Below are 7,795 nucleotides of genomic sequence, written 5' to 3'. Positions count from 1 at the left end.
GCCGTAAAAGCAGAGTCCTACAAACGGAGCCCCAGTACGCGACGTACACGCCATGAACCCCATCGTACGTGTCATCCCGGTCCTCTTAGCCTACGACCTGGTGCACCGAAACAGACGCACACGCTGCAGAAGGTGAGAACAACACCCAGGGGCCAGGGTGGTGGTGAGGGGCAGGAAACATACCTCATACCCAAAGCCAAACCTATAATATGGAGTCCATACATTACCACCAGGGTCTAGTCACTTGGGGGGGCGTGTCCAGCAACCCCTGTGAACCGCAACAACGGAAGAGGACGTGTGCGGTGAGTTTCACCCATACCCGTACGGCACCAGTACAATAGTGATACGAGGCGTACACACACAATTAATGCGGGGATACGGTGCGTACATACGTGATGTTGTTGTAAGGTGCGTACATATGCATGGGTGGGCCTGTATGACTCGTACCCCTGTACGACTCACACCCCGGGAACAATTTTTCTCGGGATACGAGTCGTACAAAGATCGCTTCGTAGCGGGTAAAGTCATTCCCCGTGTACAGGACGTTTACCGTACGATTCGTAAATTGGAAAGCCGGTCCGGATCGTACTTGTACGGTCGGACTGTATTTTTACGATTCGTACAGAAAAGTGTCCGGGTCCGTCTCGTACAACTTTTCCCGATCCGATTCCCTCTTTAAACACAGTTCTTCCTACATGTATCAAAGCATTATCTGCACTTATACCTTGAGATTTATGAATAGTTATTGCATATGCTAAACAGAAGGGAAACTGTTTTCTACAAACATACAAGTCTTTTACAAGCAAAAAACGTACAGCACAACGCGCAATCTGTTTTACCTCTGTAATCTGATCAAATTTAACTTTCAAGAATTCAATTCCATTTCTATTTTGATATTTCACAAAATCAACAACTTTCCCCATTGCTCCATTCATTAAACCTTCTTCTACATTCAGATTATGCCTCAATATTACCCGACAGTTTAAACATACATCTAAAAATAATTCTAAGCCAGTAGTTTTTGATACAGACTTTTCCAAAGAATCCAGTTTAGTCTGCAGTTTTTCTGAAAGAAGAATTGTTAATCCTTGATACTGGATTTTATCAATAGCTTCAATGTGAACTATTTCTTCATTTTCCAATTTCATAAGCTCTCTATTAAATGTATAACACTCTTCCGCCGTAGGCATTAAGCAAACTATAGACTTTTTTTCTTTCATTTTCTTGTACATTACTTCTGCTAGTGTGTTTTCATTTGTAAACAAGTTCTTTGGTAGATAACTTTGAAAAAGCTTCTTTACAATATTTGCTTAGAACACCAATTCTTACATCTTTTAGAATATTTCCATAATCTTCATCTCTTGCTTGTCACATATTCTGAGTGAGTTCTTTATATTCAAAATTTAACCACAGATTCACATTTCCAATACTTCCCAGAGATTTCTTTGTGTCTTCATGTACAAGAGTTTTAAACACTGGTTCTCCTTTTACAAGTGTTAGTTGTAGCAGATCTCCAAATACAATTAAATGTTTCCTCCAAAGAGAACGTCATAATCTGTTTTTAATACCTGTTGCAATCTTAAGTGTACAAAAGCAAGCATTAAATTTGAGACCATGCTCAGCTCATCAATAATTAATAGTTTCATTTTCTTCAGCACTCTTGACACTTCATGAGAAGCTTCTCCAGGCAACTTCTGATATTGTAATTTACTATCATGCTCAACTGGTAACATCTCTAAGCAAATAATGGGGTAACCCAGTATCCCTCAGAACCTGGGCAGTAAGTTTATAAGGTAACAGTGGTTCTGTCGGGTGAAAGTATTGCTTTTCGCATTAGGCCTAGTCACACATTGTTTAAACAATATAAAACAAATATCATTATACTGAAAACAACACACAGGATAGTTCAAATTCCAAGTAAATTCTTTATATATGAATTGCGTCATTCATATATATATACATTAATATTACCCGAAAGGCCGTCAGGCAATAATGTGGTGACACGAGTGACAAAGTGAATACTAAGTGCTCCGTGACAGTGTGTGTGAAGGTGTGATATGTACAGTAGTTTAAAATCAAAGTTATTCGAAAATGGCCAGGGAAATGCAAAAGTTCAAGCTGCGCAATGGAAGAGTTCTTTCTTTGGCGCAGATTCTATGCAAAGGTCCACGGAATAGTCGACGTTTCGACCCTAGTACTGCACTCTTGAAAGGTCAGTGCGGGTCTTCATCAGGACTTGAAAATAAGCGAGACGGCCTATGAGTAAAAAGGGGGGACTTAATTAGGTGTGTGTTAACACTGGAAATATGAAACATGGATTAAGGGTGGTAAATGACTCACCTTGAAAAGAGAAATGGATTCTCAGAATGGACTAAATCTAAGGAGTGGGTGAGTATCCGGCATATGTCTCAGGATTCACTCCAGTGGTATATCGTGTGGATGGGAAGATCAATGTATCTGGTGGCGGTATCTAGAAGATAATGAATAACCAGGGTTTCAACGGGAAACCTATTACAAATTATCCGTGTAGTTGGATAAACTAGCGCATAGATGACGCTCACCTATTGGTTTACGAAGCGCTGTCTAAGTTCAAGCCCTTCTGTCTCCTTAATGTGGGTTAAATAGCTTCATCAGACGAAGTTTGTTTCTGAAAGGAAGCAAGGTTCGAGGTTATGCTAGAATACCTTGGGTCCAAAGGGACAAGGTCTGTGAATGAACGAGATTGGATGGGGATTCACAATTACCTTGTTTGGAAAAACGAACCGCTGGCCTCTGGGTCCTGGCTCGTATGATTGAATAGGTATCTGGAAGATAATGAAAACCCGGGGTTTCAACGGGAAAACTAATTTCAATTATCCATCAGGCTGGATAAACTAGCGCAAGTATGACGCTCACCTGTTGGCTTGCGAAGCGCTGTCTAAATTCTGTCTCCTTAGTGTACTCTTGTTTTCTTCAGACGAAATTTATCTGAAAGGAAGCAAGGTTCAGGTTTAGGTTTGATTGCCTTAAATCTGAAAGAACAAGCTCTATGAATGGACGCGATCGTATGGGGATCCCAATTACCTTATTCGGAAGAACGAACCGCCGGCCTCTGGGTCCTGGCTCGTATGATTTAATCAGCAAGGAGGTCTAACGTGCGTCTGCCTAAATGCTCAGTGTGGCGTGCGCGTGGACGCCGAGCGCTGTCGGTTGCTCAGCAACAGATTATGCTAACGTCAAAAGACGTGAGTTGTCATGGAGACCAAATGCAAATACGTCATCCGGGGGATCCCATGTGTCAAAGAGTGAATCCTGAGTCATGCGCGGCGCGAACGCCCGCAAACGTCACTACGTATGCTACGTTGCCACCTGTGGCAAGGAGTGTCATACGTTACCATCGTAACAATGTTAAAACGGAGTGTTTTGGATTCAAATACGTCAATGAATGCAACGCTGATGGTGCGTAGCACAAGCGTATGGAAACTTCAATTGTTGAGTGGCCAAATGAAACAGTGCAGTCACACCATTAGTCGTGCATCGTCTGGGCACAATCGTTATGATAAATGAACAATAGATAGGCCAGCATGGGTTGAATGCACAGTGAAATTACACTTAAAGGAAGGAGAAGGTAGTTTGATGATATTATGCTACATAGTGTGATTCATAGCATGCACATTACATGGGTAAGTTCAGGAACCGGAACACAGTACAACAGTAAGTATACAGACGGAAAGTTACACAAGGTGATTGCACAGCATCATGAAAGAGTCAGGCAATGATAGTTAGAGTAGACCCATTTGTTTTGCGATCTCCTCCATCTCATTCAACCCATTCTGGACCGAGTTAAGTAAATGGATCCATCTACACTCCTTGTAATTCAATGATCTCGCAATTGACCCACCCCTGGTGCTAGGGATAATCTTTTCAAGTACCCACCATTTGATGTTATTGGGAGAATGATTGTGTGAGGTAAAATGTTCTACCATGGGGGCCCCCTGCACCTTACATCTCAGTCTGCTCATGTGCTGGAGAATTCGTACTTTCACTTTCTGAGTTGTTTGTCCCACATATGTAAGTCCGCAAGGGCATTTAATGGCATAAATAACATTCATGCTGTTACAGTTTGTGAACTGGGAAAGCTTGTATGTTCTACCAGTGTTTGTGAATGTAGATCCTTCTTGGCAAACGTCACAAGCCTTGCAATGCCCACACTTGTGATGTCCAGATACTGGTGTTAACCCCAAGAGGTCCCTGAGGTCAGGTTGTTTCGGTGTGTCCAAGTAGGCATTTACCACTGAATCCTTAATGTTTTTTCCTCTCTTGAAGGCGAATGTGGGGTCTTGTGATATTTGTAGTTCACTTGCGACCAGGTTCCAATACTTCTTTACAACCTTCTTTATCTCATTGCTTTTGGAATTAAATGTAGTCACACAGACTATTTTGTCTGTCTCTGGTTGTTTACAGTTAGTCTCCAGCAATTGTTCACGAGGGCAGTACCATGCCCGTTTCTTTGCCCGTTTGAGAAGGCCTCTTGGATAACCTCTCTCTCTGAGTCTTGACACGAGTATTTCAGATTCCCTAAAGTAGTCTGCCCTTCTTGTGCAGTTCCTCCTCAGTCTGAGGAATTGGCCATAAGGGAGGTTGTCTCGCAGGCTGCGTGGGTGATGGGACTGGTATTTGAGTAAAGAATTTCTTTCCATCGGTTTTCGGTACAAGTCACAATATAGCAGATTATCTTGTGAACGGAATGTTAAGTCCAGAAAGTCAATTGCTTCGTTGTTGCTTGCCATTGTGAACTGGATATCCGGAGATCTCATATTCAACCAAGTCAAGAAGTTATTCAGCTCGATGTTATCCCCATTCCAAATCATTATCACATCATCTATGTAACGCTTCCATACTACGATGGCATTCAGGTATGGGTTGTCCAGGCTATATAGATGTTCCTCTTCGTAGTGATCCATGTATACATTCGCTAGACTTGGGGCATATGTAGCCCCCATGGCTACGCCCTTGCATTGGTAATAAAATTGTTTTTTGAAGATGAAGTAGTTCTTCCTCATGGCAATATCCAGTAAGGAGATCAAGAAATCGGTGGGGATCCAGTGCGGTCTTGATCTGGAATCTAATGTGTTTCTGATGATTTCCAACGCAGTGTCTTGTGGAATTGAAGTATATAAGGAGGACACGTCAAGTGTGACCAAGAGCTGCGTATGGGGATCAAATGACTGACCTTCCAGCATTTGGATGGCATGTGTCGTGTCCCTTATGAAAGATTTTGTTTCTGATACGAAGGGTTGTAAAAAATGGTCTATAAATTGATTGAGTGGCTCAAGGATTGAGCCGCATCCAGAGACAATGGGCCTTCCAGGTGGCTTCTCCAATCGTTTGTGTATTTTAGGTAAGGTGTATATGGTCGGTGTTCGAGGTTCTTTGTTGTTGAGGAAATCGTATTCATGCTGGCTTAGGAATCCATGTGCAAGACCTCCTTTTGTCACCTTCTCTATCATGGATTTTAAAAGAGGCATAGGGTCACGTGGGGTAGGTTGGTAACTATCCTCCATTCCTAGTTGTCGTTCAAGCTCCTCTACGTAATCGTCTGTGTTCTGTAGTACCACTGCACCGCCCTTATCAGCCGACTTGATAATGATGTTTTTATTGTCGCTCAGGGAACGTAAGGCATTCTTTTCATCTTTGCTGATATTGTGTTTTATGTACTTCCTGGCTGACACAATTTGCATGGTTTCCTCGAGTACAATCTTCTCATATGCAAGTATTTTATCACTCACCATATGTGCCCCTGGGGTGAAAGTTGAGATGGGTCTAAATCCTGTGGCAGTCGGTACCGGGTTGTAGGTACTTTTGCTAAAATAGTACTTCAACCTGATTTTACGAAAGAAGCGTTGTAGCTCAATTTTGATCTGGAAAGAGTCTGGGATGGTTGTGGGGACAAAAGAAAGACCTTTGGCTAGTATATCTTTTTCAGCCTGAGACATGGTATGGTTTGATAGGTTGATGATTGGGTCAGATAGGTTAGTGCTATTCTGATTCATTGAGATCATGGTGTTGGCTTCAATCGAGTGTGGTATAGGTTGTGAAATAGTCACAGATGGAATCACGGGTGTGTGAAACTCTACCATCTGTAAGTTTACCTCCGTGTAGATATTTCCCCGTGTGTTTCCGGTTGGTAGAACCGGACTCGTGATGTACCTTGCTGGGTGTTCCTCCCCCTGTTCCATCCTCTCGGTCTCTCCCAGCGCTTCGCAAGCCAACAGGTGAGCGTCATACTTGCGCTAGTTTATCCAGCCTGATGGATAATTGAAATTAGTTTTCCCGTTGAAACCCCGGGTTTTCATTATCTTCCAGATACCTATTCAATCATACGAGCCAGGACCCAGAGGCCAGCGGTTCGTTTTTCCAAACAAGGTAATTGTGAATCCCCATCCAATCTCGTTCATTCACAGACCTTGTCCCTTTGGACCCAAGGTATTCTAGCATAACCTCGAACCTTGCTTCCTTTCAGAAACAAACTTCGTCTGATGAAGCTATTTAACCCACATTAAGGAGACAGAAGGGCTTGAACTTAGACAGCGCTTCGTAAACCAATAGGTGAGCGTCATCTATGCGCTAGTTTATCCAACTACACGGATAATTTGTAATAGGTTTCCCGTTGAAACCCTGGTTATTCATTATCTTCTAGATACCGCCACCAGATACATTGATCTTCCCATCCACACGATATACCACTGGAGTGAATCCTGAGACATATGCCGGATACTCACCCACTCCTTAGATTTAGTCCATTCTGAGAATCCATTTCTCTTTTCAAGGTGAGTCATTTACCACCCTTAATCCATGTTTCATATTTCCAGTGTTAACACACACCTAATTAAGTCCCCCCTTTTTACTCATAGGCCGTCTCGCTTATTTTCAAGTCCTGATGAAGACCCGCACTGACCTTTCAAGAGTGCAGTACTAGGGTCGAAACGTCGACTATTCCGTGGACCTTTGCATAGAATCTGCGCCAAAGAAAGAACTCTTCCATTGCGCAGCTTGAACTTTTGCATTTCCCTGGCCATTTTCGAATAACTTTGATTTTAAACTACTGTACATATCACACCTTCACACACACTGTCACGGAGCACTTAGTATTCACTTTGTCACTCGTGTCACCACATTATTGCCTGACGGCCTTTCGGGTAATATTAATGTATATATATATGAATGACGCAATTCATATATAAAGAATTTACTTGGAATTTGAACTATCCTGTGTGTTGTTTTCAGTATAATGATATTTGTTTTATATTGTTTAAACAATGTGTGACTAGGCCTAATGCGAAAAGCAATACTTTCACCCGACAGAACAACTGGTAACATCAGTAATCTATGCAAAGTAACTGCCTTAACATTATGTGCAGCTAATCCAGTTATTATTATTATTATTATTATTATTAATTCGATTTGTAGCGCGCATGGCTGCCCCAGCAACGGGGCGTCCCAGCGCGGCCCTGACCCAGACCAGACACCAACGACAGACACAGCAGGCTACACAATCTATAAAGACTTAGCAGGACCAGAGAACAACCAAGTCTTTATCGCTTTACGAAAAGGAAAGTGCTGTTGAATAGATCTAATAGAAAGCAGTAAGGAGTTCAAGAGTTTGGCGGCAAGGTTCTGAAAGGAGCGACCTCCAGCTCTGGCCTTATGGATACGAGGGACACAGACCAGCACACAGCCCGCCGATCTCAGGGGGCGGCTGGGAGTGCAGGTTGTTAAAAGATTGGCCAGGCTCAAAGGGGCCTGCCCCGCTAAG

At 42.7% G+C, this 7,795-nt stretch overlaps 2 long non-coding RNA genes across 2 annotated transcripts; one reads left to right on the top strand and one right to left on the bottom strand.

The window, feature by feature from the left end:
* Positions 1-1,983: 1,983 nt before the first annotated feature.
* On the bottom strand, positions 1,984-2,617 carry LOC146809673 (uncharacterized). The gene is made up of 3 exons (XR_014965577.1): positions 2,562-2,617; positions 2,341-2,470; positions 1,984-2,256 (listed from the first exon to the last, which is right to left on the bottom strand). It is a non-coding gene; the product is annotated as an uncharacterized LOC146809673 (long non-coding RNA).
* A 3,915-nt stretch (positions 2,618-6,532) lies between these two features.
* LOC146809672 (uncharacterized) lies at positions 6,533-7,166 on the top strand. The gene is made up of 3 exons (XR_014965576.1): positions 6,533-6,588; positions 6,680-6,809; positions 6,894-7,166. It is a non-coding gene; the product is annotated as an uncharacterized LOC146809672 (long non-coding RNA).
* The last annotated feature ends 629 nt before the right edge of the window (positions 7,167-7,795 follow it).

Source organism: Triturus cristatus, chromosome 7 (assembly GCF_964204655.1).
Source record: "Triturus cristatus chromosome 7, aTriCri1.1, whole genome shotgun sequence".
Lineage (NCBI taxonomy): Eukaryota > Metazoa > Chordata > Amphibia > Caudata > Salamandridae > Triturus > Triturus cristatus.
The sequence above is the reverse complement of the archived record's forward strand: the minus strand, read 5'-3'. Positions and strand labels throughout refer to the sequence as shown.